Raw genomic sequence first — 9,055 nt, forward strand, 5'->3', positions numbered from 1 at the left:
ACAACAACCTATCCCTCAACGTAACCAAGACTCAGGAGATGATTGTGGACTACAGGAAAAGGAGGACTGAGCACGCCCCTATTCTCATCGACGGCGCTGTAGTGGAGAAGGTTAAGAGCTTCAAGTTCCTTGGTGTTCACATCAACAACAAACTAGAATGGTCCAAACACCCCAAGACAGTCGTGAAGAGGGCACGACAAAGCCTCTTCCCCCTCAGGAAACTAAAAAGATTTGGCATGGGTCTTTAGATCCTCAAAAGGTTCTACAACTGCAACATCGAGAGCAACCTGACTGGTTGCATCACTGCCTGGTACGGCAACTGCTCGGCCTCCGACCGCAAGGCACTACAGAGGGTAGTGCGTATGGCCCAGTACATCACTGGGGCTAAGCTGCCTGCCATCCAGGACCTCTACACAAGGCGGTGTCAGAGGAAGGCAAGCGATACCAGAGCACCAAGTCTAGGATCAAAAGGCTTCTCAACAGTTTTTTCACCCAATCCATAAGACTCCTGAACAGGTAATCAAATGGCTACCCAGAATATTTGCTTTGTGTGCCCCCCCCCTCTCTTTTACGCTGCAGCTACTCTGTTTGTCATTATATTATATTATATTATAAATAAATATATATACACATAGTCACTGTTACTATACATTCATGTACATACTACATCAATTAGCCCGATTAACCGGTGCCCCCTGCACATTGGCTACCCGGACTATCTGCATTGGGTTGGCCGGTCACCTCTTTTATGCTACTGCTACTCTGTTTATCATATATGCATAGTCACTTTAACCATACCTACATGTACATATTACTTCAATTAGCTTGACTAACCGGTGTATGTATATAGCCTCACTACTGTTATAGCCTCGCTACTGTATATAGCCTCACTACTGTTATTATTCACTGTCTTTTTACTGTTGTTTTTTTATTTCCTTACTTCCTCTATTGTTCACCTAATACCTATTTTTAACTTAAAAATTGCACTGTTGGTTAGGGCCTGTAAGTAAGCATTTCGCTGTAAGGTCTACACCTTTTGTATTCGGTGCACGTGACAAATAAACTTTGATTTGTTGTTGTTTATACTAATCTTTACAGGAAAATGCCACGGGCACCATCTGATGTGTGGACACATTTCACTGCACCTAATGTAGAAGGAAAAGCGGTGTACATTTGCAAATAATGTGCCAAATCATATGTGAAGAATGCAACAAAGATGCAGAATCATCTGGCCAAGTGCATAAAGTTCCTTCAGCGCTCACAACAAGCAACCTCTGACAAAAGTCACTCTACATCTATTCGAGGTGAAAATGATGAATCAGACACCATATCGATAGCAGCAGCTCATTGTCCTCCTGGAATCAGAAGTTTTTTTTTACTCAATGGAGGAACGTAGTCAGAGAAATGCTGATGAATGTCTTGCTCGAGCTGTGTATGCAACTGGTTCACCTCTGATGCTCACAGGCAATGTCTATTGGAAGAGATTTCTGAATGTTCTTCACCCAGCATACACCCCTCCAACCAGACATGCTTTATCTATTCATTTGCTGGATGCAGAGTTCAACAGAGTTCAAGTGAAGGTCAAGCAAATCATAGAGAAAGCAGACTGTATTGCAATCATCTCTGATGGGTGGTCGAATGTTCGAGGGCTACATCATCTCCACTAGAAGTCGACCGATTATGATTTTTCAACGCCGATACCAATTTTTGGAGGACCAAAGGAAGCCGATACAGATTAAAATCGGCCGCTTTTTAATATATGTAATAATGACAATTACAACAATACTGAATGAACACTTATTTTAACTTAATATAATACATAAATAAAATCTATGTAGTCTCAAATAAATAATGAAACATGTTCAGGTTGGTTTAAATAATGCAAAAACAGTGTGTTGGAGAAGAAAGTAAAAGTGCAATATGTGCCATGTAAGAAAGCTAACGTTTAAGTTCCTTGTCCAGAACATGAGAACATATGAAAGCTGGTGGTTCCTTTTAACATGAGTCATCAATATTCCCAGGTAAGAAGTTTTAGGTTGTCATTATTATCGGCATTATGACGCGTCAACTATTTCTCTCTATGCCATTTGTATTTCATATACCTTTGACTATTGGATGTTCTAATTGGCACTTCAGTATTGCCAACCTAATCTCGGGAGTTGATAGGCTTGAAGTCACAAACAGCGCTGTGCAACAAGCATTACTAAGAGCTGCTGGCAAATGCAGTAAAGTGCTATTTGAATGAATGCTTACAAGCCTGCTGCTGCCTACCACCGCTCAGTCAGACTGCTCTATCAAATATCAAATCATAGACTTAATTATAATATAATAAACACAGAAATACGAGCCTTTGGTCATTTATATGGTCAAATCCGGAAACTATCATTTTAAAAATTTAACGTTTATTCTTTCAGTGAACCGTTACGTATTTTATCTAACGAGTGGCATCCCTAAGTCTAAATATTGCTGTTACATTGCACAACCTTCAATGTTGTGTCATAATTGTGTAAAATTCTGGCAAATGAATTACAGTCTTTGTTAGGGAGAAATGGTCTTCACACAGTTTGCAATGAGCCAGGTGGCCCAAACTGCTGCATATACCCTGACTCTGCTTGCAATGAACGCAAGAGAAGTGACAATTTCTCTAGCTAATATTGCCTGCTAACATGCATGTCTTTTAACATTTGGAAGGATTTAATCATTTGCAATTATGTCTACTTATGATAAAGGTAAAAGGTTTGTTTGTCTCCGTATGATATGGTAAATATATCGAATGCAAAAAACATCTACATTTAAATGGTATTAATAATAATTTGCATATATTTCCATTAATTCCCCTATATTCCCACCTCTGAATATTCCCCAAAATGTGCAACCCTTTGTACAACACACTTGACAAAGCAGTGATCGAACAGAGTTTGTCTGCACAAAAACAATTTACACAACTGTTGCGTCACAAGAATATCAGTTGTATCATAACCATTGTGGTGTGAAATGCGTTGTACATCGGTTATACAACCCGAGCGTGTACGGGGTCAGTATGAAGAAGTCAAACCTCATCAGTAATGCCTTGGTAAACGAGAGGTAGTAGAAGTAGGCTACTGGAACAGTTCCCATCGCTCGGGGCAGGTTCTAAAATATGACTCACGTCTTTGCCAGCTTGTGAAAACAGAATTAGAGGGAACAGAGCGAAGTAAGCCAGGCAACAGAATTAGGGAGGAGTACTATCATTAGCTCTTCCTAAAAACTCTTTGCCTATCTCTGTGTAAAATGCAGGTGAAATAAGCCTAGCGAACTTCTTTTAGATTCCCATTAGTCTGGGATGGTAAGCATCGGGTCTAGTAGTGTGGGGGATGCAAATAACTACACATCAGACATTTGACTTCTGTATGTAGGCTGCATGTAAGGTAACTGATTTTTATAACTGGCATCTAGTGAGAATGTGGTTTCTGTGACATAGGGAACAAAACATAAATGTTAAATGCCCAGATTAGTGGCAGCATGCTGTAAAGTCATTGTGAGCCCACTAGAATTCAGGCATCCTCATGGACTCCTGTCCTGTGTTGGTCAGAGGTGGTGGCCCTCTTGTCACTGGCTCCCTTTTTAAAAAAAAGAGGCGTTTGGGGTTGTTACATCCATTTTTGGACTTGATATTGAAGAACTTAACTTATAAATGCCTTATGAGCTTAGTTCAACTGTCTTACCCCTTCAGAATGCAAAATATAAAACTTGTTTTACTCCATTGTTATTAAACACTAGATGGTTAAAAACAAAAAAAATGGTTAAAATTGTAATTTTGATCTCATTGATGGTCAGTCCTTGCATCCATAGCTCCAGAGCCGGCCCGCCCATTAGGCAAGATTAGGCAGCTTCATAGGGCATCATATTGACAAGTATGGCATTTTCTGAGCTAAACTGACGAAGACGCACATCCAACGTTCCTTCCCAAAAACAATTCATCTCATCCAGTGGCATGAGCTACTGAGGTGAGCGCTGATGCCGCCCCCTGATAAGCAGTGCCCACCTTGCCAAAGTCAGCGGCGATAAATATTTAGCTTGTTGATGCCCAACGCGTCTCTCCAAGGCACTGTTGGAGAGACAACGCTTCGGCGCTACACCAACATTACGTCAAAGTATCTGACATAAATCATATAGCCTATGTTAGAAAGACTTGCATTTTCTGTAGCCTACAGGCTGGAGATCATATTTATGACAATGTCATGAGACTGGCACTTTTTACATCATGCACGTTTCTCGGATCAAATAGCGTAAAGGTTCCTAAAAGCTTCACTCCGTTGATCTACGTGTGTGTGTGTGTGTGTGTGTGTGTGTGTAGTGGGATTTTTGTAGCAGTGGACACCTTTTGCTAACATGATATCCTTGCCGGTCCAACTCACAAAAAAACTCCTCGCTTGGTGAGCAAAAATAAATAAATAAATAAATAAAAATAAAACACCTGCTAGAGAAGACAGATTTTGGGCCCAGTTATCCCTTTGCCTCTTCCTCTCTGATAGTAGCTGGCAGCCTGGCTAGCTGGCTTTAGCCTGGATAAAAACAGCCTTTTTAGCTTACCACATATCCATGTGAAATAATCAGATTTATAATTTAAAAAAATATGCCCTGGAAAATATTCTTGTACTTGCCGGTGTAACCTAAAACATTATTCCAGTTTGATGTGCTGCTTGTCTATTAATTTCCATATCAGCTAAAAATAGAACCTCATGTTTTGGTTACAGAGAAAAAAGCACATGGGAGAACCTTCTGTAGCCAATTTCACAATAGCCTGGATACCCCTAGTTATTACTTCTAAACAAAATACCTTTTGGGGTGGATTCTTGTTGTTTGGTTTACTGTTTGAACAGTCGCTGAGATTATATTTGGTTATCAATGCAAAATAGGCTACTATGATGAATAGCCTATAGATCAGATCAAGGAACCAAGCGACTACACTGCCCCCACGTATGCGGAAGGAATGATATGCCGAATGCCGGAGCGTATAACAAGGAGCCGCCCCTTTTGTGAAGAAAAAAAACCCGACATAGAAGATACTAGACACTAGCTCAGTGTTTCAATCTCCACAGTTTGTGAATTTACCTTAACCTGGCACCCAATCAAATAAAAAAATTGCACTTTGATGTGAATATGACATGACCATATCCTAAAAACAGGTGAAAGTAAAATGGACAATAAGGAATGGAAAATCAGGCTACTCACAACTGCTGTCCTTGAGTTTCACCCCGTGGGCTAAATTGTTATGATAATCAGTGATTACAAGTTTGTATGCCTCAATTTTTTGACGAGCTGCATCATAGCAGGGGGAAAAAAATGCATCTACATTTCCCGCTGTGTAAACACATGGATTATCATTGCTAATAGGCTCAGGATAACTCCTGAGCAAATTGGGTAGCTGACATTGAGTTTAAATTGCTAAATTATTAGTCACAGGAATCAGGACTATTAAAGCCAACGCAACTGCTTTGTCGCACATAGTTCTGAGTTTTAGTTTGAATCAGAGTTGAATTATTTGTTATATTGTATCCCCCCCGCTTTGGTCTTACCACATGCGGAAGGAAACAACGTACTAGCCACTAACTGCACCGTGAATAGGCTATATTCAGTAGCCCATATCCCCAGTATTGACCCCGTCTACCCTAATCTGCATTGGATGTGCTCATAAATACGCTGTTACTCACTCAATGCTTCAGAGATAAAGTTATGGTGCTGCGTGCATTTCATCAAACGCTCGCAGTCAAACAACCAATAATACTGCGTGCCTCTGGTTCTTTTCCTGTGTTTGGTGAGTGTGGATAGTGTTCACACCAGTTCAAACGAACTAAGGGGGAAAACGAACCAGAGTTCGGAAGAAAAAAAACCCATTCCAAACCAATTTGGTGTGAACAAACAGTAGGTCTACCAATTCCATTGCGGAATGACAGTGTAGTTTACACTATCTAGTTTTGCAGGGTTCCTTTTTTTGTGTGCCTTGCCTAGGGCGGCAGAACTGCCAGGACTGGGCCTTCATAGCTCTGTCTATGAATTTGAGAGCGGTTACATTTCTCCAGCACCATCCCCTCACCAAAAAAATCGTCGGGGTGCCGACTTTGTTGTTGTTTGAATACCAGATTATCCCTTTAAAGCCTTATTTTTTATTTTTTAATGTTAAGCTTAGCCCTGCTCTCTTTCAGGGAGTTTACTCTTAGAAGTATTGCTTATGAGAGTGTTTAGGTGAGGTATGTGACATTTTGAAAGTGTTATGTGGCCAAAAGTAAAACTAAGTAGCCCAAAAGTTAACAACCAGACGACATATTAAATTCAGAGACCTCAAATATCACAGAGTAGACTGTACATTAATCTGTTTTATCACTTAACCAATGTAACTTATCACTACTGTTAGAAAGTAAAAATGCCCTCTGTGAGCTTTCCAGTCTGAGTGAAACAGACATTAACCTTTACATTCTGGGAAGATTTGCTATAAGCCTTGCCTCAAACTGTTAGTTTACAGTGATGGAAAATCCTATCTAACAGAAATTGAAAATAAGAAATTCTCTAGAACAGCACCTATGAGGACACCTTCACTAGGGGGAGCAATTGACATGTCAATACTCTTCAGTTCTAGTAAGTTCCAGAAAGTTCAAGATCACTTGTAAATTGAGGTGGTAATTGAGTGACAGAATTACCAGTTACTGTGCTCTATTGATGAGGAAAGCATCACCTATGCCTCATTGCATATAGTAAAATACTTTATGCTTAATATTTACTAATAACCTTTAGTGGCTTATAATGGCAATTGATAAGTATTGACGATAACGTTGATCATTCGTTCTGCCTGTCATTCTAGATGTGATAATAATACGTATTCACCACTACCTCCTTGAAATGTTATATCAAATGCATGTCATTGTAGTATTGTATTCTCTTCAGCTGCCAATGCTGTACAGACAAATAAACAAATACACTAGGAACTGTGAATACATTGAACTAAGTTAGCACACATTGTAAATGCATGGCAATAACTAATACGGCACTTATAGTCGTGACCGCGGCTCTCCAGGTTGCGACATTGAAACACATTGCGCGCATCTCCGTAGGCTCTCGACGCTGACAGTAGCGAAATGCCAGGTGGATTTTAACGCTGACAAAATGAACCCAAATGTATAATCACCAGCGACAGCATTCATGTCAAAAGTGAGATAAATATGATAGCAATAAAGAGAGAAAATGCTCTCACCTTCCACCCCAGCCGAGGAAATGTGCCCGTGTCTTCGTTTACTGACCTATGTGACTCCCAACCCACTGTGTTAGGTTTTAGTGATCCCTCTATGGTTGTAAACTGTGCGTCTACGGAAATTGTGCTTGGGCTGCCTCATCAGCGTTTGAACTGAGCAACTCCTACACGCTTTTTCAGATCTCAAACACACATTGATAGTCTCGTGAACTCTGACTGTAAAACATCCGTATGCCTATATGAGCTGCAACTAATGCGCTCTGCGTACATGTGTTTGTGAATACCACTGTCACTTCCTGCGTCAGACTGAAGGGGTCGGGAACAATGTTGGGAACAGTTGGGAATGAAGAATTGCCCATTTGCACGAAGGTTGATTACTCAACACTGTTTAGTGTTTCCACGTTAGAAGTGTAGGCTATGAAGGAATACGAAAGTATTGGGTTATGGTAAAATGGCGATTTTAGCAAGTAAATCTTGGAGGGGCAAACTCCCCAATTTTTTTGTACATGCATGCCAGCAAAGCCACTACACAACACAACACTAAACAATACATTAATTGCACTATAACGTTGACAAACGTTGCCCACAAACTGTTAGGGTCTACATAAAGCTGTCCCAACAGCAGTCCCAACACTGTTACACCTGGCTATCAGTGAAACCTTGTCTGGTAGCGAAACAGTTCATTCAGGCTCATTTACTTACTGCCTTTAAGAAAAACATAGCTGATATGGCAGACTTGCTTAAACAAATGTGGGTTTACTGACAATTGAGATGTACAATCTATGGCATAAGGGGACGAGCGCATGAAAGACAATCCGTAATTTCAATTAAGACATTATTGAGCAAGCTAGGATGGACGTAGTCAATACAACTATTTGTTCAGCACTTTTGAAATGCACAGTGACAGAATTAATAACATGTGCCATTCTTACAGTATTCTCATTGTACACCAAGTCTGAAATGTTGGATTAAGAAAGGTGCACATAAGCAGACAATGAAAGTTCTTACAATATTCAATGATTAAATTTCTCTATAACAGGCCCCAGGCTACATGTGCACCACCTGGTCAGAACAGAAAGCTAAATTATGAGGGGAAAAGGGACCAAATTATTAGGGTGAGGCACATGGGCTACTAACAACTTACTACACAACATACACTTAGTTTTATTTTCTTAGCTAAAGTATACATACCTTCCTGGCATATTACATAATTTACAGTTGAAGTTGGAAGTTTACATACACTTAGGTTGGAGTCATTAAAACTTGTTTTTCAACCACTCCACAAACTATAGCTTTGGCAAGTCGGTTAGGACATCTACTTTGAGCATGACACAAGTAATTTTTCCAGCAATTGTTTACAGACAGAATATTTCACTTATAATTCACTGTATCACAATTCCAGTGCGTCAGAAGTTTACATACACTAAGTTGACTGTGCCTTTAAACAGCTTGGAAAATTCCAGAAAATGATGTCATGGCTTTAGAAGCTTCTGTTAGGCTAATTGACATCATTTGAGACAATTGGAGGTGTACCTGGGATGTATTTCAAGGCCTACCTTCAAACTCAATGCCTCTGCTTGACATCATGGGAAAATCAAAAGAAATCAGCCAAGACCTCAGGAAAAATATTGTAGACCTCCACAAGTCTGGTTCATCCTTGGGAGCAATTTCCAAACGCCTGAAGGTACCACATTCATCTGTACAAACAATAGTACGCAAGTATAAACACCATGGGACCACACAGCTGTCATACCGCTCAGGAAGGAGACGCGTTCTGTCTCCTAGAGATTAACGTATTTTGCTGCGAAAAGTGCAAATCAATCCCAGAAC

At 40.2% G+C, this 9,055-nt stretch overlaps 1 protein-coding gene across 3 annotated transcripts in view; it reads right to left on the minus strand.

Moving 5' to 3' along the window:
* LOC106578614 (dnaJ homolog subfamily B member 6) overlaps positions 1–7,480 on the minus strand; it is a 42,403-nt gene extending 34,923 nt beyond the window's left edge. For 2 of the 3 annotated variants that reach the window (XM_014157617.2, XM_014157613.2), the window contains exon 1: positions 7,229–7,480. The gene's annotated coding sequence lies outside the window, so the exon portion shown is untranslated. Of the gene's footprint in view, positions 1–5,693; positions 5,717–7,228 lie in introns of those variants that run through there. The other variant, XM_014157616.2, reaches the window with a different exon arrangement.
* Positions 7,481–9,055: the final 1,575 nt, after the last annotated feature.

The sequence above is a fragment of the Salmo salar genome, chromosome ssa19 (assembly GCF_905237065.1).
Source record: "Salmo salar chromosome ssa19, Ssal_v3.1, whole genome shotgun sequence".
Taxonomy (NCBI): Eukaryota; Metazoa; Chordata; class Actinopteri; order Salmoniformes; family Salmonidae; genus Salmo; species Salmo salar.